Raw genomic sequence first — 26,244 nt, forward strand, 5'->3', positions numbered from 1 at the left:
TTCCTTAATTTCCGCGAACACAGCTCACTAATAGTCTTTTTCTTTATTTGTGATTCCCCAAACAATGAAAATATTCAACTGTTCACAGAACTGTTTTGGGTCATTACAAATGTTTCAGGATGGTTAACATATGGCACAGCAAAACTGCCTAAGAATCGTAACTTGGAATTTCCAAAGCAATCAGTGGAATTTTTTGACTGCCCACTTTGGCCAAAGCACTATATTAAAACTGTGAGCTCCTGTGGGCAGGTAAGATGTCTACCAATTCCATTTTATTATATTCTCCCAAGGTCTTAGTACAGTGCTCTGGACACACCAACTGCTCAATAAATACTATTGAATGATTGATTAAGCTTTTGGAAAAAATACGGTAGGGGGAGAAAACACAAAAACACATTCTAGCCAGTGTGTTTGTTGTTGTCTTTACCATCAGAAAGATTTATAAGTGAAATGATGTTGCCCAGTGACTTGAGTTATTGTACTGTGACCAGGATAGCTCCAGGCACATTTGTGCACTTGAATATTTTTGTTGATGACGACACTTTAGCCATCCCAAGCTGAGTCCTCACAGCCCACAGATAGTGAGAGACAGCCACCAGTGAGGTGTGACCTGTTCAGATGTTTTTTTGTGCTATTCTCTTAGCCTATCTCTAAGCAGAAAAAAAATGTCAGTTTCCATAATTCATGTTACAGTGAATCTGACACAGACTCTGATACTTCACACCTTCTGTGAAATATGTTGGCAAATTTTAAGTCTGGAAATATAGTATGAATTTGAACCTAACTTGATTCCATTCCTCCTATTACTAGAGGACCAAATTTGACAACATGAGTGATTGTTAGGAAATGTCTTTCTGATTTAGGGAAGGTTGGAAGGCATTCTTCTTGGTAAATACTGAGCTTTGGTAAGTGCTTCCCCCTCTTGATCTGCTTTGACTTGGGATGGAGACAGCAGGAAACAAGAAGGGAGACATTGAAACTCACTTCCGCTTTTCCTGAAGTTCTTCAGGAGCCAAAGAGTGGAGGTGTAATCGGGCTTCCCTTTATCTCTCTCTTTCCTTTTGATTTCATAGATCCTTTATTTTACTGACATTTCAATTCCTTTCTCAACACGCACAGTCTCAGACATTCCCTCTGCCTTGTGTGTGTTGGCATCCGTAGATTCTTGGAACATTCTCAGCCGAGTCTCCTGGATATGCTTACTGATTCATATGCTAGTCAGGGAAAGAGGAAAGACAGTGGGAGTACAAACCTAGAGACAAGCCATCACAGATAAGGAAAAGGAACTTTTTGTGACCTTTAAAGAGGATTTTGTCTATTGAATCATAACTAGACTCTATAGCTGGTGAACCACCTAACACTATCATTTCTCCTTGCAAGCATTCAGCGGAGCATTATTTCTTTTGTCAAACCCACAGTGAATTAAAGGCAAGTGTTCTTTTCAGGGTCTATGTATCCTTGTTTCTTTTTGGATATAAGCATTCTTAAATAAGGGTCAAACACAATGTCTTGTTTATTCTATCCCACTTTAAAATTTCCTTTTTTTTTTTTTTTTTTGTTGAGGAGACATTAAATACAAATTCATTACACCATTAGTCATCCCTTTACTGAGAAGACAGTTATTTCCACTGTTTCTCTAAACTACAGGACAAAAAACCTTGTGGACTAGCTTGACCCTGTTGCCTCCATTTTGAGATGGTGTTCTAGAAGTTATTTTGAATAGCCATTTCCCACCATTTCCACACATCACCTTTGAGCCAGCAGTGTCGCTGACTTCACGACTCCGTTTCCTGCACCTGTCACTGAAATCTAAGTTATGTGTGAGCGTGTCGAACAAGGTTCAGAATTGGCCGAAATCTCCAGCAGACTTGTACCTGACCCTGATTTCTAGTGAACGGCATTCAGAGACAAGCTTATGTTGGGGATCATGTAGGGATTTAAGCCAAGAGCTTTGCCCGAGGAAGAAGTTTTATTGGACATCGTGCCACTCTGTTTTTATTCGTCCAGCCAAATTTCATTTAGTTGTGGGTTTTCGAGTGGCCTAAGGAGGTGCCATAATCCAAGGCCTTTGTGATGTTAATATACAATTCTTTTCTTAACGTACATTGTTCTGTGTGTTGCTTTTAATATGCCTCACCGATGATTTATGTTTCTAATCATATATATATATATGAAATATATATATATTAGAAACATAAATCATATATATATATATATATATATATATATATATATATATATGGTATATCATGGTATCTATTATTATTTATAAATTATTTTTATAAGGAACAATTTTTTTAAAATATATTTTTGCTTTCCAACTGAATTACCCAAACTAATCCTTTTATGTCTGATTTGTCTACTTCTAAAATCAACTATTTGAAGACTGTTTCTGTACCAATTGGTGCAGGACTGTTTTAAAGCCAGTATTAATGCTGTACTGTACACTATTCAAACTCAAACAAAGGGAATTGCTTTTTACATATTAGGATTACTTACTTATGATTAAAAGTACACTTTTACCAAATTTGCAAAACTGTAAGAAGCTTGGTGATTTCCCATTGGATTGTAAGAATGGCCTAGTCAGGCCGCCACCATCTAGGTGACGTCTACGTGAAGCAAGTTTTCTCCGAACTCTTGTGCCTTGAGAGACTAGAATGATGTGAGTGTTGGGGGAAGTCGGGAGCTTTCCTTCTCCTCTCTCATATTCCATGTGAACCTAGAAAGGGTGTTAAAGCTGTGACGGGAGCGGTGGGTGGAGGGAAGGGACTGACTGGGTGGCATTCAAACGTATTTATTGAGAGTTTACTGTATGCAGAGCACTGTACTAAGTGCTTGGGAGAGTACAGTATAACAATAGACACATTCCTTGCCCACAGTGAGCTTACAGTCCAGACAGAGGTGCGAAAGAGGCTTCTCTGGACCAGATGCTGTGGTGAGGGAAGAAAAGAAAGGATGATTGTCACCACCAAGACCCAGACTGGAGAGTGTGTTGTGGCTATGGGCTGGGTGTCCTTTATAAAGAAGATGAGAAGCTAGAATAAAGAGCTGCTTAAGTAACAAAGCCGTAACATCGGTTATTGAATAGCCCGGTATATTTCTTCCCCACCTTATTTTTCTCACTGCAAAGGAGCAAAAGAGTAGAGAAGTAGCGTGGCTCAGTGGAAAGAGCATGGGCTTTGGAGTCAGGGCTCATGAGTTCGAATCCCAGCTCTGCCACTTGTCGGCTGTGTGACTGTGGGCAAGTCACTTAACTTCTCTGTGCCTCAGTTCCCTCATCTGTAAAATGGGGATTAAGACTGTGAGCCCCACGTGGGACAACCTAATTCCCCTGTGTCTACCCCAGCGCTTAGAACAGTGCTCAGCACATAATAAGCGCTTAACAAATACCAACATTATTAGAAGTGATTCTGTGGTTTTTGCTTCCAACTTTCCCTTTACTGATCACTTAAGGATGGGTGGTTCATTGATAGGCACTTCAAATGTGTTTCTTTGTGGTTGCTTTTTCTGGAATCTTTATGTCAGAACAGTCAAATACTTTGATTCTGGTGCACTGTTTGGGGAGAATTGGTCACCACGTTAAAAAAAAGTCATAGTCATAAGGTTTGCTGTATTTTGTCATACATCCCATTTAATTCTTTCCTTTTTTTTTTTTTTTTTCCTTTTGACCATGATGTCACGAGGAAGCCATAGATGGAGTCGGTCCATTTAACATGAGATTGGCCATTTCAGTTCATTTCATTTCAATTTACAGTTGGGCCATCTTGATCACCGAGATATAATGAGTAGTAATAAGGATGGTATTTGGTAAATCCTTACTCATCGCCAACCACTGTACTAAGCAAGTAGGACTCACAGTCAGAAGGGTAGGGAGAATAGGTATTGAATTCCCATTTTACAGATGAGGAAACTGAGTCTTAGAGAAGTTAAGTAACTTGCCCAAGGTCACACAGCAGACACTGACAGGCCCTTACTCTTTCCACTAGGCCATGCCACTTCCCTAGAAAGGTTTTTTATCTAGCGCAAGCATAACTGCCTTTTCCCATGAAACTTTTCATTCCCCAATTTAACAAAGTTGGTGTTAGTGCATATCTAACCTTACCTCCTTTGAATCTCAAAGATTCCTTATTGGAGGAAGGCTTTTGTATTCTGGTGTAGTTAACAAGCCTGCCATGTTTTAGCCAGGATTTAACTATGGGTCCTAATTTGATCACCCCTGAAAATGATCTTGTTACATGCACCATATTTTGGAGGCAGTAGCAATTTCTCTCTCCCAATACAAATATTAGGGCTTTATGAAAAACTCTTTGTTAAACGAAAGAAGTCCGACTTCAAACTCTAAGCAAACATCAGGCTTCTGCAATAGCTTGCAAATTGTTTACTCCATTACGAGGATTAGCATCCTCAGCTATTTTTGCCTTCTCATTTTCAAGCGGCTTTAATGCTTTTGTCTTTCTTCCCTGTTTCTGTTTGAGATGAGATAGACTCAGTAGTTGACCTGATCAATGCACTCCCTCCCCAAACACGCACGAGGGTACATTTCCTGCCACGAACCTGCCATGAGAGGGAAGCGATCCGGCCTAGTGTAAAAAGCCCACGGCAGGGAGTCAGAAGACTGGGATTCTAATCCCAGCTCTGCCACCTGCCTGATCTGTGACCATGGGTAACTCACTTAATTTCCCTGGGTCACAGTTTCCTCATCTGTACAATGAAGTTTTAATACCTGCTCTCCCTTCTACTTAGATGGTGAGTTCAATGAGAGACATGAACTGAGTCCGATCCAGTGAACTCATATCTACCCCTGCACTTAGAACCTTACTTGACTTACAGTGAGCGCTTAACAAATACCATGATCATCATCATGAAACTCTCCACTCATACAAAAATGGTGTGTCTGATCAGAAGCAGCCAATTAGAGACAAGCTGCACATGTGTAGACAAAGGGATACAGTTATGGAATTGAATGACTCCAACAGTAACTATATTTTCCTGGAGGAAAATATTCCTCTCCTTATCTAGAGCTCTGAATGTTGAATTATTCATTTCTTTATTTTGGATCAAGTAAATCTTTCCAATGGCATTTTTTTTTTTTCAGAGTTCGTTTTAAGTTTATGTTCCTGTCAAACATTTTATCCTTTCAATTCTTTCTGTCTCGTATAACTCAAATGGTACGTGACAGGAACATCTGAGCTATATTAAGGGCTTTTTGAACCCTGAATCTTCTGAGGCCTGACTGAATTAGGGACAAAGTATAAAGGATATATATGGTGTCGCTTTATTCAGTGATGTTTTAGACTAAGTAACTGTACAATTTGAACTGGAAATTGTCCATTGAATTTTCACAAATCCATTGAACAGAAAATAACTTTTCACAAATTAATTTCCTCTCACATTAAAAAAAATACTTCTCATAAGATTAAATTATATTTTTATGGTAACCAAAGCAAATAACTAGTCTCATATATTGGATTAAAAGGATGTGCTAAAGACTCTCACTTCACAGTGTGTACATTTGTAGAGGAAGGAAGAGTCTATATATTTTAAGATGTAATTTAGGTTGGTTTTCTAGTTTACTTTTTTCACACTGATACCAAGTCCAAGAATATCATAGACTGTGTTTGAGATGCTGCCTAGATCCCTTATACTGCAAGTGTATAAAGTAGCACTCTACTTTTGGGAAGCTAGCCTAACATTTCAGCGATAATGATTCTATGGGGTAGAATTGGTCCCATTAAAAACAGAAATTTCATCAAAGAATAAATCGCATGCTGGACTTCAATTTATCTTAGAGCTTTTGTTGCCATTTTTGATCAAAGTGAGGGTTTTGGGACCTCTATATTAGCAATTTTACTGGCAAACAAATTTAGGCTTCCTGCTGGCCTGTGACTGTCCATTTGAACCGAGACACTGCAGCCTTCTTCAGGTTTTTGGAGCAGGAATCTGGCCAAACATAGAAGGTATGAGTAGGAGAATAGAAGCAGACAAAGGTGGGCAGCAGTAGTGTTTTACATCTTGGGGTGGGCAGAAAAAACAATTTGAAAGGAAAGGAAGGAAAGACAGGCCCAGTGCAAACCACATAATGGTCCCTCACAGTCCTGCTCACAGCCCTGCTTCCATGGTCAGACTGGGGACAATTCCAAGGGGGATAGGGAGAGGCAAAAAACATGTAAGGCACCCAGACTACTTACAGGTACTCTTTCAACTGCCCCTGTCCTCTGTCCATTCCTCCCAGTCAAAACTTGGCCCTCTTTCTGGAGTCCAGAAAAAAATGGTCTGATTAGCGATTGGCATTTATTCAGTGCTCACTCAGTGCCAAAGCCCTGTACCATGTTCTTGGGTGAGTGCAACAGAAATAAAATATTTCCCTTCCCACAAGAAGTTTACAATCTAAGCGACTAACTACAAATGGCAACACAGGAAGGAAAAGATCAAAGGAGGAACTGCCTCACCGATCTAGCTACAAGACACCCTTGAGTCTCAAAGTCCTTTAAACCTTTGGGAAAGTGTGAGAGAGAGTCCCAGGAGTGAGAGTGAAGTGACAATTCTAGAGTTGGAGCGTGTTCCAAGTCCACTCAATCCACCCGAACATAAATCAAGACTGTAACAGTGGTAAAAACAAATGCTAAATTCAAGTTACTAACAGTTGTAATCTTTCATTTAAGGATCTCAGAATACTCTGAGTAGTTCTGAAGAACTCTTCTAGAACTATTCTAGACCTGAGTGGATCTCAAAATTGCACTCCTCTCCCACCATGTCCCCAACCATCACAGACTCTGATGGTTCACGTTGGGACCATTGCCTCCCATGCTTACTTTCTGTAGCCGGCCCTCTCTGCAGGGAAATGGAGCCACTGGAAAAGTCCCACGATTCACTCTTGGTTTGTAATCAAGCCACTGGAAGCCACCTGCCCCTCTGCCAAATCCTCTGCCTACAGGGACAACAGTGTGGGTTGCCGGTCCCTCAGGGAAACTCATCAGTGACCAACATCCATTATATAACCCCCACCACAACAGTGAATCAGCCCAATGATCGCTGCCTTCATTTAGAAACATTTACACAAGAGATTAAAAAAGAAAGCCCAGAATTACAATAATACTGCTACTACTAATAATGGCAGTTAAAATTATTATATTCGTTAAGCCCCAAGATCAGTATTTAGTACTGAAGTAGATTCAAAATATATGTTGGGCCCGATCATTCAATCATTCATTCATTCAAATATATTGAACGCTTACTATGTGCAGAACACTGTACTAAGCACTTGGGAAGTACAATTCAGCAACAAATAGAGACAATCCCTGCCCACCACGGGCTTGCAGTCTAGAAGGGGGAAGACAGACATCAAAACAAGTAAACAGGCATCAGTAGCATCATTATAAATGAAAAGAATTATGTATATAAAAAGAAAATAAATATAATTATCATTATAAATATGTCCATATATGTACAAGTGCTGTGGGTTGGGGAAGGGGGTAAAGCACTGTCCCATGTGGTGCTGACAGGCAAGATTATGAGATACTAGCTCATCCCTTTCTCTCGCAGATCTCTCATTCTACTTTATCCCCTTTTTAAAATTGAGGAACTGAGGTCCAGAGAAGTTAAGTGACTTGCCCAAGGTCAAGCAGCAGGCTCTGGGGAAGAACTGGGACAAAGGTCTGGGTCTCCTGACTCTCAGACGACTAGGCCACATGAGGTCATTTACCCTCCTTTTCCAAGTTGGTGATAGACTTACTAGGCCCCCACACTCTGAAAGCCAAATGTTTCAAACCCCAAACCAAATACAACCCATAGCAAAATGTTCCTGCAATTTATGTGATTTATTATTTCACGATGGAATGCAGACTTCAGAATTAACCCAGTTTACTCCTTCTTTCATTTTTCACGCTCACGGCTTTCTCCAAATGTGTTGATGTGGAGATCACAAGACAGTTGACTCAAAGATGGCCATATAGAGTTTACTAACGTCCACCTAGGAAGACTCTAATACCAAGGTAAATTAGATACATTTGAAAATGGGTCTTAAATGAAAGGTCTAACCAGACTTCAATGAAATCTTTCTGTTTTGCCATTTCAAGCCTTTGAAAAAGTGTGTGTCTGGTTAAGAAAGTTCACACAACATCAAATTATTTTGTACATGAAACAACCAGAAGGGAGAGGAAGAGAGGAAAGAAGGAACTATGTAGAGAGAAAGAAAGATCAACACTTAAGATTAATGTAAGTATAGTTGTGTCCCACCACTCTCTTCTTAGGTCAAAGTGAATTTCTCTCCCCTTTATAAACCATTCCCCCTTACCCCGTGGCTAGCATGAATCTTAGGTTTTATTGTCTGTCATTTAGTAGAGCTACCACAGACCTATGCATGCTTGTCACTTCCCTAATGCATTCTGAATATGCGTTTATATTTTATATTTACGCAGATCGGCGTGTTCATACGCTTTACCTTTTAATAATGTGTTTTGCTCCCCAAAGGGCTACAACTGTTACTTCCTGCACTGATTTTCTATTTTATGGATGATCAGAGTTTCAGTACTAACACAGCGTATGTGATGGATTCATACATAGCTTGTACTGTAAACTTGGAGTTGTATATAAATATAAAGAAAATTTCATTTCCACCTAAAGAGTTAGGCCAGGCCAAAAAATCCCTCCAATTAAAGACAATTTTCTCTGTCTTCTAAGTTTTTTTAGTACCCATACTTAGACTTAGACCTACACTTTTGGATCAAGACCTTCAATCCACCAATTAATGGTATTTGCTGCACGCTTACTGTGTGCAGAGCACTTGGGAAAGTACAGTGTATTAGAGGAGACTTTCCCACAAGGAGCTTGCACCTCACCCATTCTTCATGCTCCTTAAATTCAGGTCTCATCTCCTAATAAGACTTCAGCACTCTAGACCCATTCCACCTATCCCAGGCCATCTCGCCTCTCCCTGATTTCCTCCCAATCATCTCAACCCCATTCGCAAAAGGAGATGTTATCAATGGCACACTCTCTGTCCACCTCAAATCCCTTGCCCCCCATCCTCTGCTTTTCTCACACGGCCAACCCTCAAATCTGGATCAATTGCCTAAATCAGTCCTGAAGTACATTTCCTCCCTTCCTCTACCTGTGCAGCCAGAGGCAACTGATGAAAATCCAAGCCCCAGGCCCACATCTCCCACTACAAATTCACACTCGACTGCTTTACCTCCATTTTGTTTTCTTCCTGACACATCTGTTATCCCCCCCCCCCCCCCCAAACAGGCCCGCATCCTCCCCAAGGCCTTCCATACCCTCAACTCCTTTCTAAATCCCTCAACACCCCACTACCTTGCATTTGATGGCATATTCTATTTCTTAGAGATTAAGAGCTTGTTTTATATTAAACACTTTGAGATAAAAAAAATTGCAAAGTGGATACTTCTCCTTCAGGACTCCTTACCCTGCCAGATTTAAAGTTTGAAATGTCAGCCATTTGGGGGCTTTATTTTATCTTTTCAGCAAAAAGCAGAAAGATATATTTTGCCCACCTCGCATATTTGTTTATATGTTTTCAAAAATGAATGAGAAATATTGGTGTGCTGACAAGGAGCATAGACAAATTCAGCACAGAAGTCCAAATTGTCGGTGTGCCCCAGGTTAACAATTATAGAGGAAAAACAGTCCATATGCCTCAGCTTGAAGAGCCCAGAGGAAGTGGAGCAATTTCTCTGCTGAAGTATGAAAGAGGGACATGCCATATCTCCCTCCTCCTCAATTTCTTTCTCTTTATCCTTCTCTTTTTCTCCTCTTTTCTGGATGTTTGGACTTATAAGCAAATATTTGGTTAACTCTCAGTGACCTACATACTTGTTCACTTATAAGCACCTATAGCATTTACGTACATATCTTAGGTTCCCTTTTACTTAGGCATTAATACTCGTATTAATGCTTCCTTTTGCCTGTCTGTAAATAGTTTTAGTTTCTGTGTCTTCTGCTAGATTGCAAGCCACTGAGGTTAGGAACTGCCTCTACTTATTACTCTATTTAACTTTCTCAAACACTTAGTTCCGTTCTCCGCAATTAATCAATAGTACATATCCATTTAGTTTAGTTTTTGGGTTTTTTTTATTGGTATTAGTTGCATGCTTACTATGTGTCAAGCACTGTTCTCGGGCCCTGGGGTGGATACAAGTTAATCAGTCCCAATTTGGTCCCTGTCCCACAAGGGGCTCACAGTCTAAGTAGAAGGGAGAATAGGTATTGAATCCCCATTTTAATGGAGAGGAAACTGAGGGACAGAGAAGTTGTGACTTGCCCAAGGTCATACAGCAGGCAAGTTGTGGAATCAGTATTAACAGTCCTCTACACTGTAGCCACATTGTGGGCAGGGAACATGTCTACCATGTCCTCCCAAATGTTTAGTATGGTTCTCTACACACAGTGAGGTTCAAGAAATGTGATTGATTGATTGATGATTGATTGATTGATGAAATCCAAGATCTTCTGGCTCCCAAGGCCATTTCTTTTACACTGGGTCATGCTACTTCTTTATTGAGCACTTACTCTGGATAGAACACCATACATAAGAATTTGGGAAAATACAATATCATCAGTAGACATGATTCTGCCCTCAAAGAGCTTATGGCCAAAAGTAATCTCTCAGTAGATACTAATGATTTTATTTGGAATCAGAGTTTTAGCATGGTGTGGGGCTTTTGTATTTCAGATTATGAAGATATCAATCAATGACTGATATTTATTGAGCACTTACTCTGTGCAGGGTACTGTAATAAGAACTTGGGAGACTACAGCATCACATAATTAGCAAACACATTCCCTACCCTTAAAGAGCTTACAGTCTAAGGGGGGATATAGGTTTAGGGACAGATGGGTCAGAAAAGGATTGCGAGAGAAATCACCCCAGGCTCCATCTGAGCTCTGACTTTGCCTCTCGGCACCCCAGTATGTTTCGGGGTTTTAGTTCAAGTCGGGTCTAAAGATAACAAGAGAACCTAAAAAGCAATATTAAGGATAGAGCTACAGCCCAAACTGCTCCAAATAAAATCCAGTGAGTCTCTACAGCTGGAGACAAAACAATGAAAATGAACTTCTTGATGGACAGAACTAATTCAGGAACTTGAGCATAGAGCTGTTCATCAGAAATGTGATTAGCAGAAAAAGCCTGTGCGTGGACATTCACAGAACCTGCTGCATTTTGAACAAATCAGAGAAGCCTTCTTGAACCAGCAGGCCGGGGCGACGTGCAGATTATTGCTGTAATCAAATCTACATGTCATAAAAATGTGAATGGTGGAGACACATTGGCTATGAAAAACTCATTCCTCCTTGGGCCTATTCCTCTTGTGGTTAAAAAGCAAAGGCCGAGTTGTCAGGAGTACATCCAGAAATGAAATGTCAGGGCCTAGTGATTTTCAACACAATTAGAAAGCCAAGAGAATGAGCCTGTCAAAGTGGGAGTCATAAAACCTCCCATCAACCCAGGTGGCTTTTGCCAATTAAGAACCAACAATCTTGGCTGAAATTAGGTTTCTGGCTTTTTTGATCGTACTTCAGCCAGGCAACGAAAAAAGTAAGAGGCCACGATATGAGTTTCTGATCTACTAAGGCAGTTGGTAGGCTGGTGTGTCCAAAAAATGCTACGCTTATAGAGAGATGGCTGGTTCTCAAGTGTCAAATTCAGAATCAGTTTATAGTGACATAGACAATAGCCATATGTATTGTACATCCAAGGTGGGGAAAAGCACTGTGTTAAGCACTTGTGAAAGTGTGATCCAAAAAGTTGGTGTTTCTCTCCACACCGAGCTTGACCGGTCCCTCAGCTCAAAGAATATTTTGGATTTTAGTAATGGCACAACACAGGCTTCTGCATGTATGGTCTAACTCTTCTGTCCGATACTCACTCTCTCATCTGTCGTGTGTGCACTGTTTAGTCTATTGTTTCATCTATTTAATTAACTTTAGCTCACTGTATCTAGCTGTGTGTAAGGAATCTGGGTATACCTATCACCTCCATTAGATTGGAGGCTCCAAGGCTCACCTCTTGATAGACTCAGGCATCTGTCTGATTGACATCCCCATTTTGGGGATGCTGAGGTTCTATATTGCTCCCTTTCCAGGTAGCCAGCCTATGTAAACTCTGGCTGTCCTAAGTCCCACCCCTTTAGCAGTAAGGTGGGCGCTCAGGACTGGGAATGGAAAAGGTCAAAGCATCATCATTATTGCCATTGTTCTTGTCTGTCTGTCTCCCCGATTAGACTGTAAACCCGTCAAACGGCAGGGACTGTCTCTATCTGATGCCGACTTGTTCATTCCAAGCGCTTAGTACAGTGCTCTGCACATAGTAAGCGCTCAATAAATACTATTGAATGAATGAATGAATGAATGAATCATCAGTCCACTAGGCTGATTGATATGTCAAATCTGAAAATCTATACGTCAACCAGGCCGATCTGCCGGTTTCAGCAGATTCAGGGCCGACTCTTAGACTGACCTAGTAATCTGGGTTGCCAACTGATTTTCCATGTCAGGCTAGTATCTTATTTGCTTATTTGTGTTTATTTGAAGTGGGAGGTTTGTTTTGCTTTGTGCATCCTGGAGTCAAAAATTGATATTTCCAGGGGGAAAAAAATGCAGTTAAAAACCTTTGGTTGATGCTGGCTTTACACACACACATACACACACACACACCTACAAACACAAACACACACACCCCCTCCCTTCCACCTTTCCTATCCTAGCCTTAGCCCCTGACCCACCTGAGCTCCACAAAGAACCATTCCCAAAGGCTGGGTACTTTATAAGAAATAGTCACAATATGGATAATCTGCACCCCACAGGGAATTTTCCCACCTGATATCCTTATAATGAACTAGGTTTTCCTTCCCTCCTCATCCAACAAATGCACTAATTGAGGAGGAGATGTTGGATAATGAAGGGGATAAAAGAGGAGAAGGAAGAAGAGGAGAGGAGAAGTTGACGTAGCTCTTTTGTGGAAAGGAATGCTTTGGGGCCCCTTCCCCACCTCCTACCATACCTTGTTACTCTTCTACTACAAACCAGCCCACACACACTTTGCTCCTCTATTGCCAACCTTCTCGTGGTACCTCGATCTCATCTATCTCGCCACCAAGGTCTTGCCCACACCCTGCCTCTGGCCTGTAACACCCTCCCTCTTCTTATCTGACAGACAATTACTCTCCCGGCCTTCAAAACCTTACGTGGAGTCACATCTCCTCCAAGAGACCTTTCCTGCTAAGACCTCATTTCTTCTTATCCCACTCCCTTCTGCATCGCCTTGACTTTTCCCCTTCATTTATCCCCCCTCACAGCCCCACAGCACTTAGATACATATCTGTAATTGTATTTATATTAATGTCTGCCTCTTCTCTAGACTCTAAGATCGATGTGGGCAGGGAATGTGTGTCTGTTATATTTCTGTATTGTACTCTCCCAAGCGCGTAGTACAGTGGTCTGCACACAAAAAGCACTCAGTAAAGTGATGCCTGAATGACTGGCCGATTGACTGGACAGGGACATTTGAGAGCTATAGCTTTATATCTTCATGACAGTTTACAATGACAGGTCAGGTAGAAGTTAGACTGGCAGGAGATTCTAGCCAAAAAAATTGCCACCCACTGAAATGTTTTCCCGGGACTAAAATGTTTTCCTGGGATCCGGCCTGTTGACTTAGAAAATCCACCAATGTGTGCACAATGATGATCAAGTTGACTGTAACAGGATTTTCATGGATAAATTCCTCCAGCACCAAACTGAAAATATGCTGATGTGGCTCAATAGCCTTAATTCTTTCCACACTCAGAGCCAGAGACTACTTTAATAAAGATATTATAGTGAGATAGATATTCTAGATGCTCTCAGTAATTTTAGGACTCACATTAACTCTTTTGAGTGACTACTCTTCCAGCAAGCTAAATTATATCGTAGTGGGCAGAAACAAAAATGAATATACACTCAGTTCCTCCAGGGCTTTTCACGATAAGATTTGGATCGAACAGTTTTAGAGCAATAGGGAATGTTCCCCCAACATCAATTGCATCTGGATGGACTCCAGCGTGGTGTCTGAAGAAATAGCTGGAAACGTGAACCCAGAATCGGTCATGGCCCGTGCACTTTAGTGAGGGCTTTTTTCAATCAATCACTAATATTTATTAAGCACTTACTGTGTGCAGAACACTGTACTGAATGCTTGGGGAGAATATAGTATAACAGAGCTGGGAGAAACATTCCCTGTACACAATGATCTTACAATCTAGAGGGGGAGGACATGGGGTATGATGTCGAGAAGGTACTCACATGTCTCAGAAGTGACAGAACCTTCCAAAGTATTCAACTTGCAGAATCAATAGTATTAGAATTTATTGAGCACCCACTTTTGTGCAATGCCCTTTACTTGGCTCCTGTGGAGTATGAAACAAAGAATTGACATGTTTCCTGCCCACAGAGATCTTACACTCTGACAGGGGAGAGAGGCATAAAAGTAGACTAGTCATGATAAATAAGGGAACATAGGGTTGAATAAGCATTTACAAAAATTGCTGAGGGTGTGTGTAAGCAAGTACACCAGTGTTAGAGGCGGCTAATGGGTTTGTGACTCACAGCATCGTTCATTAAACAGAGGAGACTTGCTGAAAGAGATGTAATTTTAAAAGGGGTTTGTAAGGATTAATCAATATTATTTATTGAGCACTTACTCTGTGCAGGGTACTGTACTAAGTATTTTAGAGAATTAGTAAGGCTTTCAATCCAGTGGAGAAGATAGACCCAGGAACTGGTTTGTCAAATTTGGGGAGTAAGGAAGCAGCGTGGCTTAGTGGGAATAGCACAGGTTTGGGAGTCAGAGGTCGTGGGTTCTAATCTCATCTCCGCCACTTGTCGGTTGTGTGACTTTGGGCAAGTCCCTTAACACAGCTTTTAAGTGGCAGAGCTGGGATTCAAACCCATAACCTCTGACTCCCAAGCCCAGGCTCTTTCCACTGAGCCACTCTTCATCTCTATAATAATTGTGGTATCTGTTAAGCACTTACTGTGTGCCAAGGACTGTTCTAAATGCTGGATTAGACAGATACAAGGCAATCAGGTTGGACACAGACTCTGTCCCACATGGGGCTCACAGTCTCAATTCCCATTTGAGAGATGAGGTAACTGAGGCACAGAGAAGTGAAGTGACTTCCCAAGGTCACATAGCAGAGAAATGGCAGAGCTGGGATTAGAACCCACAATCTCTGCCTCCCAAGCCCGTGCTCTTGCCACTAGGCCATGCTACCCCACCAGATACCCTCAGATACCCCACCAGAATATACCCTTTCTGCTCAATACCATATCTATGTATTGCATTTTTTCTTCCTTTTTGATAAAAGCAGGTGTAATATTTGCTTCCGGTATTTGTGCCCGGGACCAGATCCCTAAATATATAGTTCATGTAGCCTGACAGTTATGGGTGAGGGCACATTTCCAGAGGTAACGCGACCCTGCCATGCTATCCCTCAGGAGAAACTTCATGGGGGAAAAGCCCTATGGATTAACATTCAGAACACAACCTAAGATTTGCAAGTTGCTATCTGACCCAATCTTAATATTTTTCATGTTAATGTCTGTCTCCCCCTCTAGACTTCTAGCTCACTGTGGGCAGGGGCTGTGTCTGTTCGTTGTTATATTACATCTCCCAAGCACTCAGTACAGTGCTCTGCACACAGTAAGCACTCAATAAATATGATTGACCGAGAATCTGTGAGTTCTGTTCAAAAATAGAGGCCGCAGCCACTAGCCGGACAATTATTTTGCTACTACACCAGTCCTTTTAATATATCTCAATATTGAATATATTATTGAGATCATCCTTACAAGTCCAGATGTTAATGGTATTTTTCAGCCTTTTCCCTAAGCTTGTTTTTTTCCCAGTCAGAAGCCTGTAGAATTGTATAGAGAGTCTTACGTGATATACTTGAACTATATTTTCCTTTTTTTTTTTTTTTTTAAACCGGGACACTAATGCCTGCCATTCAGCCTGAGGAAGGAGGGGGGATTTAAAAGGATAGTCCTTTGAAGGTCACTATTGCCCATTATTATTCTGATGCAGTCAAATCTAAAGTGCTCCTTTCTCCTGAAGAAAGCACATTCTCTTGTAATCATTTTACCCATTTCATAAGCAACTCAAGCATTTTTACTGTTAGCTATAGATTTTTATCATTCACAATTGTTCGTAAAAGGAATCATTGTAAGAAACTGAATAATCTGGCTATTACATTTTTTTCCTCAAATAAATATTTTATTAAAGCCATCTCATTCAGCACACACAGATTTGAAATAGAAATTTTGTATTTTATAAATTTGGTAAACCCAATTTTTTTTTTTTTTCTTTTCTGGAAACAATTTTTTCTCCCCTCACCTCTTCTGCCTCTACTTCTCACCTTCCATATAGCCACATAGCCCGTTTCAAATTGCAAGATCAGATTCTACTTTTAGTCTTCTACGTAAAACTCTCGCTAATTTGGTCTCACAGTCATTTCTTGGTGAGACTATTTTGAGGAGTTTTCTTTTCTGTATTTGATTCCCAGTACGACTTCTCTCCGTGTGATGAACTCAACGGCAGAAACAAGAATTAAGAGGTCTGGCTGTTGTTCACAAAAAAAGAGGTTAGAGCCATAGATTTCCTTTAGCTCTCTGCCGGAGTCGAGTTCCCAATGTGGGGATTCCTTCAAACAAAAAGTCATCAGTGAAACGTACGGTGGGAAATGTGTTTTAGTCCTCAGTGGAAAAACCATTTCCCAGGATGCGCCCTCACAAATGGAAACTGACAGCTCTTGGTAGAGTTCTTCCGCACATAAATGTGATCACCAGAATCCCCGGTTAAACAGGCCACCTCGCTAGAAATCATCTAGGTCTTCTTGTGCTGAGACTAAAATTCACAGTTCTCAATTCCACAGAGGGACAGATGGGGCGATTTGGGACACCAAGTGTAGATCACGTTCAACTCATGGCAGGGTCGTGTTACCTCTGGAAACATGCCCTCACCCATAACTGTCAGGCTACATGTACTATATATTTAGGGATCTGGTCCTGGGCACAAACACTGGAAGCAAATATTCCACCTGCTTTTATCAAAAAGGATGAAAAAAATGAATTACATAGATATGGTATTGAGCAGAAAAGGTATATTCTGGTGGGGTATCTGAAAGGCTGCCATCTACTTTATCTATGTCGCTCCTGAAATTGGCCCTTGACTCTTTTGTCTGCAGGCTGACAGAAAATTCTCTGTAGAGGGTCTGAAAGGAACAGCCACCGTGATTTTGGCTGGGTTTTGTTTGTCTGCATTTTGGCTTTCTCCTTCATATTTCCTGCTGGAGAGTGTGATATCAGGGGGCCATAACACCCATCACAGTTTTAAATCATCTATCCAGGGCTTGATAATTAGAAGGATTTTACAGTCTTTTATCAGTTGTTCGCATCTCCCCTCGAGAAGGATGTGCATCGTCTTGTGTAGAGGAAAGGGTTTCTTCGGGTCGACCAGGTCTGAGAGCAGCAAGATGATCTTGGGACAGTCTTAATAGTTGTTAGGGTTCTAATGATTCAATTCAGTGTCTGGTGTCCTTAGGACTATGGTATTTGTTAAGTGTTTATTATGTGCCAAGCACTGTTCTAAACACTGGGGTAGACAGGAGGTTAGCAGGTTGGACACAGTCCCTGTCCCACATGGGGACTCACAGTTTTAACCCTCATTTTACAGATGAGGTCACTGAGGCCCAGAGAAGTGAAGTGACTTACCCAAGGTCCAGAGCAGGCCCGGATCCTTCTGACTCCCAGGCCTGTGCTCTATCCTCTAGGTCATGCTGCTTCTCAGGATGTCATATCAGGAGGGATCACATTAGCTAGAGGCCAAGGTTAAAGGCAAAGATGGGAGAAGTGCATGGAGAAATATTAATGGCATACAGGCTAGGACAGACTTTGAAAATCATCAACTTTACCAAATCAATGTAGTGATTAACAATAATTATAATACTATTACTGTGGGACCAACACTATGATATGCACTGGAGTAAATACAGTCAAATCTGAAGTTAGAGGCCAAACTTTCCTAAAACCTCTGCTTCTCCCTGGAACCACTTCAAAAGACAATTATTACAAAAAACAGACCCTCTGAACAAGTTCCAGATTTGCTCTACTCATTCTGTTCCAACCTTTTCTTTGGAATTATGACAAGAGTCCCAAACCCCATCGTTCTATTGATTTTGATGGCAGAGTCACCAGTGTTGACTCCAAATGAAATAGCCGTACAAAACCTAGAACAGGGAATGCGGCCATCTTATTCTGTATCAAATGTTGGCTACTTAGGAGATCTGTTTGTACTTGTTTTAAAAATGTTTTATTATCACCGGGATGAATTTATGGCTTGTTAGACAATAGAAAGTGAAAAGAGGAGTTCCTAGTAATAATAATAATAGCAATAATGGTATTTTTAACTGCTTCTATGAGCCAAGCAAGTTCTAAGTGCTGGGGTAGATACAAGGTGATCAGATTGGACTTTGTTCCTGTCCCTCATGGCACTCATAGTCTAGGTAGGAGGAAGTAGGATTTAATCCCTATTTGACAGATAAGGAAACTGAGGCATAGGAAAATGCAGTGACTTGCTCAAGATCACACAGCAGACAAATGAGAGAGATGGAATTAGAACCCAGTTCCTCTGACTCCCAAGCCTGTGTTATTTCCACTAGGCTCTGTTCCGTCTTGTGCTTCAAATGGTACATTATTAATGGTATTCTAGATTTTAGACTGTCTTTGAATGTTGAAAATTATATTGATTGTTTTGGTTATATTCATCCAGCTAATAGTTTTTCATCTATGAGTCAAACTAATTATCCTCAAAGTGAAGTGTTTATTTTAACCTTAATGAGATTTCATCTCTTTCCTGTGATCAGTTTATATTGGTCTTTATTCTATTATTTTTCTTTAGATCATGTTTAATGAACCCCCCAAGGATATTTTGGGGATTTGCTTTCGTATAATCATTTTTCATGAAATTGAGTTGGAAATCGTTATTTTTCTCACATCCTTCCCACGTGTTTATCGTTAAACTCCATCCAATTCTGCTACCTGGAGAGACTCTCCCAGGAGTGCCACGGTTCTTTTCTTTGACACTTTCAGTGCCCACATTCCACGCTCCAGTTCCTTACTGGCATGGAAGATACATCAACTTTTTCTTTGTCGAATTACAAATCTGAAAGATAGTTTGTTTCCTATGAAACAGAAGGAATGATTCAGCTTGTCAGAGAGTCAAGCAGTAGCATAACACAAAATGTATTTTGTGTTGATCTTCATTGATCTTCTGCCTCTCCTAAATAGGCCCTGACGATTATGGCAACCATAGATTAACTTAAACAAATCTTTTTTTGTGTGTGTGCATGTTGTAAAGAGGAATTAGCTTCTTAAATCCTTCATGATTCCTTGATACATTCTTTTCTATTTTAGCAAACATTAAGGACTTAATACTGTGCTCTCCCCACAGTAGAAACTTGATTTAAGTATTTTCCAGCAGATCTGAAAAGTGATTCTGCTTCTGAGTACCCAGGCCAAAACTGCATCCGCGTTGACATCAGAAATTAATAGAACATCACTTTGTTGGCGATAGCAACAATAAAATTACAAGACTAGATATGAAAAACAGGGAGATATGGAAACAGATTAGAAAGAGAGGGGAGGCCATTTTGAGGTTTGGGAAGAAGAGGCCAGGAGATAGTCAGGAATGGAAGGGGTTGGATAATGGAGGAGGAGGGGCTGGGCTATTTCCCTAGCAAATACACTGAAGCAGTCGGTTAAACAGCTATCACCTGAGGAGGAAGTGCTGAGGGGAACTGGACTACTAAAATGGGGCCTTTCTGAATTTTCTCTAGCCAGTTTTCTCTAATCATTACTACAGTGGTCCACACAGAGTAAGAACTCAATAAATGCCATGACTGGATTTTCATTGAGACAAACCATGCACCTGTATTTTTTCCAGCGACACTATGAAATCCCAACATCCACATATCCATATTTACTCTGCTTCCCCTTTTAAGCCTCTTTTCCCCCCATTCCCTCTCCCTTCTGCATCATCTATGCACTTGGATTAGTACCCTTTGAATACTTAGCATTCACCCCACCTCAGCTCTATGGCACATATAAGCGTATCTGTAATTTATTTCTTTGCATTAATGTCTGTCTCCCCCTCGAGTCTGTAAACTCGCTGTGGGCAGGGGACCTGTTTACCCAACTGTGAGCACTCAATACATACTACTAATTGATCCTTAGATCATGATTCTACAGGATATTAATCATCTTTGTGCAAAGCCGATCATGGTTCTTGCCATAAACCGTCAAAATATGTGGTAAATAAGTTTAGAGCTTCCGGAAGGGCCAAATAATATTTCCTCCTCTGCAGTACTACAAGACCGTGTAATCCTAGAAATTAAGGAATGAGCCATTCTCCTCTTGCAATCGTCCAGTGGTAACAGAGTTTGGCATAAATGATCTGATAGGGCATTCAAGTCTCCATGACCATTCTGCCTTTAGTTTCTCTCATGAATGCAGAGGGAGGGAAAGTGAATACAAACTCTAAGGGTGATAGAGATTGTTCAAAGAGGGTTTGATTTAAGACAGCAAACTCATTTCACTTAGCCGACAGATCAGCAATCAAATAATGACCTTGTAACAGTGCCCGACCAAAATTAATGTCAGTTAGAGACCCAAATCTGAAAATTTTATAATCCATCATCTTTGCCATTAGTTATCCAGCCTCCTGAGTGGCTGGCCTTGATTACGTGCAAATAATTCCACCCACCGTAGTCCTGAACATTTAGTTGCTTAAGTGGTCTGGTTTGTTTCCTAATGGAAATACAAGGAATCCGTTTAAAATCTTAGTTCCGTTCATGACTGCAAAATAAAGGAAGCGGAAGTTGTAAGATCTGGAGAACACTAAGATACACTCTAATGGACTTCTCTTCAGGAATTGTTTCCTGATGAAGCTATCTTTCTGCCTCAAGTCACTTGCATCAGCATGATGGCGCCTTCTGTCATAAATGTTTCCATTATTGATGAAGTCAGATGTGTGAAACAGGTTCATTTTCATAGTGATTGATCAGTCACTGGAAACTTTGGCGAGGCAAAATATTGGAATTCCACATTCATTGTTTAACATTTGCTGAGCAACATTTAAATCACTGATAGGGCATTACAAAGTGGAATTAGCTTCTTAAATCTTTCTTGACATTAACATCTTATCTACCTTTTGATTCTATAGTATTCCGCAATAGACTACTTCAGAAATAAGATCACCAAATCTGGTGTCTAGTAGATTTCTATTTCAACCTTAATCCAGACACCAAAAAGAATAATCTACAGAAATTAAAATCTTCAGGATTTTAACACAGCTATTCTGTTAGATCATCTAGCTGACGGGGAAGACAAGCATAATGCAAATGACATAATTGACAATTTCTACTGAGGTGCATTGGAACCATAGAATTTATGCCATTATTTAGGTTTAAATTTAAGTTTGTGTCTTATCATTGGAAATTGATGAACTATCCTTTAATCTAGAGATTTTCAGTAAAGAGGGAGAGTTGGTCTTAGAATACTGGGGAGGGATTATAGAAAATGTCTCTGGCAAAGAACAGTGTGGCTTAGTGGAAATAGCACGGGCTTGGGAGTCAGAGGTTGTGGGTTCTAATCCTGGCTCCACCACTTGTTAGCTGTGTGACTTTGGACAAGTCACTTAACTTCTCTGTGCCTCATTTACCTCATCTGGAAAATGGGGATTCAGACTGTGAGCCCACATAGGACAACCCGATAACCTCATATCAACCCCAGCACTTAGAACAGTGCTTGGAACATAGTAAGCGCTTAACAAATACCATCATTATTATTATTCTATTTCAGAGGTGTGAGAGTTGGCTTTTGCATAGGTTAATTCCACATTCAACCGATTACACGTGTTCTTCTTTTTCACACCGTAATAGTAATTCATGGTGTACCTCTTTTACTTAGAAGCAAACTACTGACAGTGATGTGAAAAAAGGAAATATAAAAAAAAGTAATGCTGAAATATTCATTCATTCAATAGTATTTTTTGAGCGCTTACTATGTGCAGAGCACTGTACTAAGCGCTTGGGATGAACAAGTCGGCAACAGATCGAGACAGTCCCTGCCGTTTGACGGGCTTACAGTCTAATCGGGGGAGACGGACAGACGAGAACAATGGCAATAAACAGAGTCGAGGGGAAGAACATCTCGTAAAAACAATGGCAACTAAATAGAATCAAGGCGATGTACAATTCATTATCAAAAATAGTGACCACATTCCTGGACTCTGAATGAGTTGACATATAGTGAACAAATTTCCTAACTGTCTTCCAGTGACAACATAGTTTCCCTAAAATGAAAAGTTCTTGTTAATTTCACTTCCTGAAATGTGTGAATGGAAAGATTTTTTGGCTTTTTTTTGGAGCAATTGTGAAATGGAATATTGTCCAAGGCAAATGTTTGCTAACTGCTTTAGAGTGGTCAGTAATTTTGACTATGTGAATAATAATGTTGGTATTTGTTAAGCTTATGTTATAATATTGATTGATCCAGGAGGTGGATTTTCAGGAATCATTAGCACGTACTTCAGCAGCATGAATTTCCGGAGCATCAACTGGGTGTGAACCTCTATCTGCCCTGATTATTCAGTAATAATCCGCAGCGTGGCTCAGTGAAAAAGAGCACGGGCTTTGGAGTCAGAGGTCATGGGTTTGAATTCCCTCTGCCCTTGTCAGCTGTGTGACTGTGGGCAAGTCACTTAACTTCTCTGTGCCTCAGTTACCTCATCTGTAAAATGGGGATTAAGACTGTGAGCCCCACGTGGGACAACCTGATTCCCCTTTGTCTACCCCAGAGCTTAGAACAGTACTCTGTACATAGTAAGCGCTTAACAAATACCAACATTATTATTATTATTATTATTATTATTATTATTCAAAGATACATTGCATCGGAACTGATAGACATTAGATACATCCAGCCAAATTTCCTCATTTCTGTTACTTAACTCCAAATACATTTACTTTGGGAAGAACAACCAATCTTTTAGGCTCTTAAGGGAGGCTGTTGGAGAATAAATGTTTGTAAATAGGAAGAAAATAATGAGAACACTTTTCATAGTATTATTTGAGTTCCTACTGTGTGTAAAGTACTGTACTAAGCATTTTGAAAAGTGAAATAGACAATGATATGAGATGCTGAATCATGATAGAAAATGTTAATTTAAAATGTCGTAGCATCATATCTGAGCCACTTAAAATAAGTAGAGTTTGGGCTGAAAAGGCAGTCATGGATTTGCAGTACGGTTTTCATTTTCAATTTGTTGTGCTTCGTGAAGAAAAGTTCATGGTGTGCACAATTCCACCCATACAGTGTTAAAATGATGATAATAATAATGATAGTATTTGTTAAGTACTTACTATGTGCCAAGCATTCTTTAAGTGCTGCATTAGATTCAAGGTTATCAGGTTGTCCCACTTGGGGCTCAGAGTCTTGATCCCCATTTTACAGATGAGGTACCTGAGGCCCAGAGAAGTTAAGTAACTTGACCAAAGTCACACAGCTGACAAGTGGCAGAGTCAGGATTAGAACCCATGACCTCTGCCTCCCAAACCATCTGTTTTAGTGCTCTTTCCACTAAAGCCACCCTGCTTCATGCTGCTGTTTTCTGGTATCCAGTGTAATTCAAGGCATAATTTAGGAATTATTCACTGTTCTGGGACATTTTGAGGGTTACTTGTTCGCATATAATGTAAATTTTTTCCACTCTAAGTTACTTTTATAGGGAATATTCACTTTCATACACAAGAAATACTAAATTCTCTACCACTCAATAAAATTTTGAGGTCTTATTTGGCCATTGTGCATATTTAATTAATGTGTTTCATTTTCCTCTGTCAAGACTAAATTTGTCACTCTTGCTGTGACTTTCTTTTTTTTCCTATTTCCCGGATGAACTCCACATTGCTTTGCTTTAAAGTCAGCATCTACAACTTTTATTTTCAAGAAAAAGCTGAGTTAAATAGGTGTTTGCCTTAGGTTTCACTGCACATGATTCAATATATTTATATTTATCTGGCCACTTTCTCTCGGCGGTACAGTAACTTGGGTGGGAGACCATAGAGAGCCACTTTCTGGATCATTTCTACATAAATTATGCATGTTTACAATTCATTAGCTCCTATTTTCCCACACATCACCCTTCATTGACACATCTCAACTGCTGTTCCAGGAGAGTAGGAAGTCATTTAAAACAAAGTGGTGTGAGAGATTAGGTTTCAGATATTCATATTCACTCAGCACCCTTGAGATGTTGATGGAAAAACATTTTATATAGTTGACCTCTACTGCATAATATGGACACACCAACAATGGACATACTGTATGTAAATGTCACTTTTGGAGTCAGATTCTGAGTTCTTTGGCTTTTCCCCCACAACAGCTTCGGAGTATAGGATGACTTCTCCCTCACTGCGTCAGGTCAGATTTCCTTTTTACAAAGTGTGAAGTTCGCTATTTCCTATTTAAATATCTAATAGGCAGAGTGGTGCATCGGCCTCTCTGTCTCTGTCTACTGTTTTGCAGGAATCAATCACATTTCTTTTTTGGAACCACGAGAAATTAATTCTAAATAGACGAGCATTGGCGCTTATAGGTTTTGTCCTTTTGTAAGAGTAAAGTCATAAGGGTAATTCATTGTAGTGTCTGCCTTTCTCACTACATTGTAAATTGCTTAAGGGCCGGGATCGCAGAGACAAATCCTATTGGACACTTCCAAGTTCTTAACACAGTGCTTTTCACCCAGTAAATGCTCAATAATTATCATTGATTAAGTACCTTATTTAAGGTGTTAAAGCATCAGAGAGAAGGAGGGAGTTAAAGAGTGACTTTGCAGTTTCTTTTCATCCTCTACACAACACACACACACGCACACAGAGTAGAGCAGCCCCCTCTCTGTGGCATGAGAGACTAGCTCTTAATCAAAATACCTGGGTTTTAATAATAAAATGTGTTAGGCACTTGCTGAATGCAGAACACTCTCTAAAGCACTGGAGTAGAGATTAAGATAGTCAGATTGGACCCGATCTCTGTGGCTAACAGAGACCGGGTAGGAGGAAAAACAACTATTGAATCCCCATTTTATAGATGAGGAAACTGAGGGACAGGGGAGTTAACTGACTTGCCCAAGGCTTACACAGCAGGTAAGTGGAAGATCTAGAATTAGAAGCCACTCTGACTCCCACGTCCTACTAGGTCATGCTGCTTCCTGGCTTTGTGTCTGTGGCCTGTCTCTCCTCTCTTCCTTCATTCTTAGATTGTGAGCTCCTTTCACTTCTCTGTGTCCCCCTGCACTTGACATAGTGTTCTGCAATGGATAAATTCGTTAATGGCATTTAATAAGTGGTATTCTTTGTTCAGAACACTGTACTAAGTTGTTGGGAGAGTACAGGATAACGGAGTTGATAGACACATTCCCTGCTCACATAGGGTTTACAGTCTGGTTTCTGCATAGAGTAAGCATTTAATAACTACCCTTACTACTACTGAGAGCAGACAATCACTCTAATCAATCCCTTTGAAAATTATCTGCTAGACAGCAACCGCTTCCATTAGATTGTAAATTCCTTGAAGATAGTGATTATGACACAGCCAACAACACACAACCATACGCTCCTAAGTATTTTTAGTAAACTGCTGTGCACTCAATAAATGTTCAACAAATACCATTGATTGCTAGATTTAATCCCAATAAAATATCACTGGCATATATGATTTTTGAACACGTGTTAAATGTTTCTTTTCCTTAATCAAGAGGTAGACAGTACCAAATGCCCAGTGTTTTTTTGTGATTTTTTTCTGAGTAATGTGATGTACTGGTAATGTGAAGTATTTGAAATAGAATCACACATTTAATCTCGGTTGACCTGAAGTCAGTAAACCCCAAGCACAAAGAACATAACATTACACACTGCCTTGTGGTGATTAGAGAAGCCAAACTAGACACCTGTTGTCATTCCTCTGGCTACTGGAGATCTCTTGACATCACTTAAGCCTGCCAGAGACCATGGCTGGACCCATGCATGTGAAATTCTCTCCCCGACTATTGTCTCTGAAAGGGTACAGCTCCAGGTGTTGCCCAGAATCTGTCAAGTAGCATCACAATCACAATTCCACCGAAGTGCGAGATGA

General features: G+C 40.4%; 1 protein-coding gene across 4 annotated transcripts in view; it reads left to right on the top strand.

Annotated features, from left to right (window-relative positions):
- Positions 1-26,244, top strand: part of PCDH11X (protocadherin 11 X-linked) — a 1,108,633-nt gene that overhangs the window by 210,011 nt on the left and 872,378 nt on the right. The gene's annotated exons all lie outside the window — the stretch shown is intronic.

This window comes from Ornithorhynchus anatinus, chromosome 6 (assembly GCF_004115215.2).
Source record: "Ornithorhynchus anatinus isolate Pmale09 chromosome 6, mOrnAna1.pri.v4, whole genome shotgun sequence".
NCBI lineage: Eukaryota > Metazoa > Chordata > Mammalia > Monotremata > Ornithorhynchidae > Ornithorhynchus > Ornithorhynchus anatinus.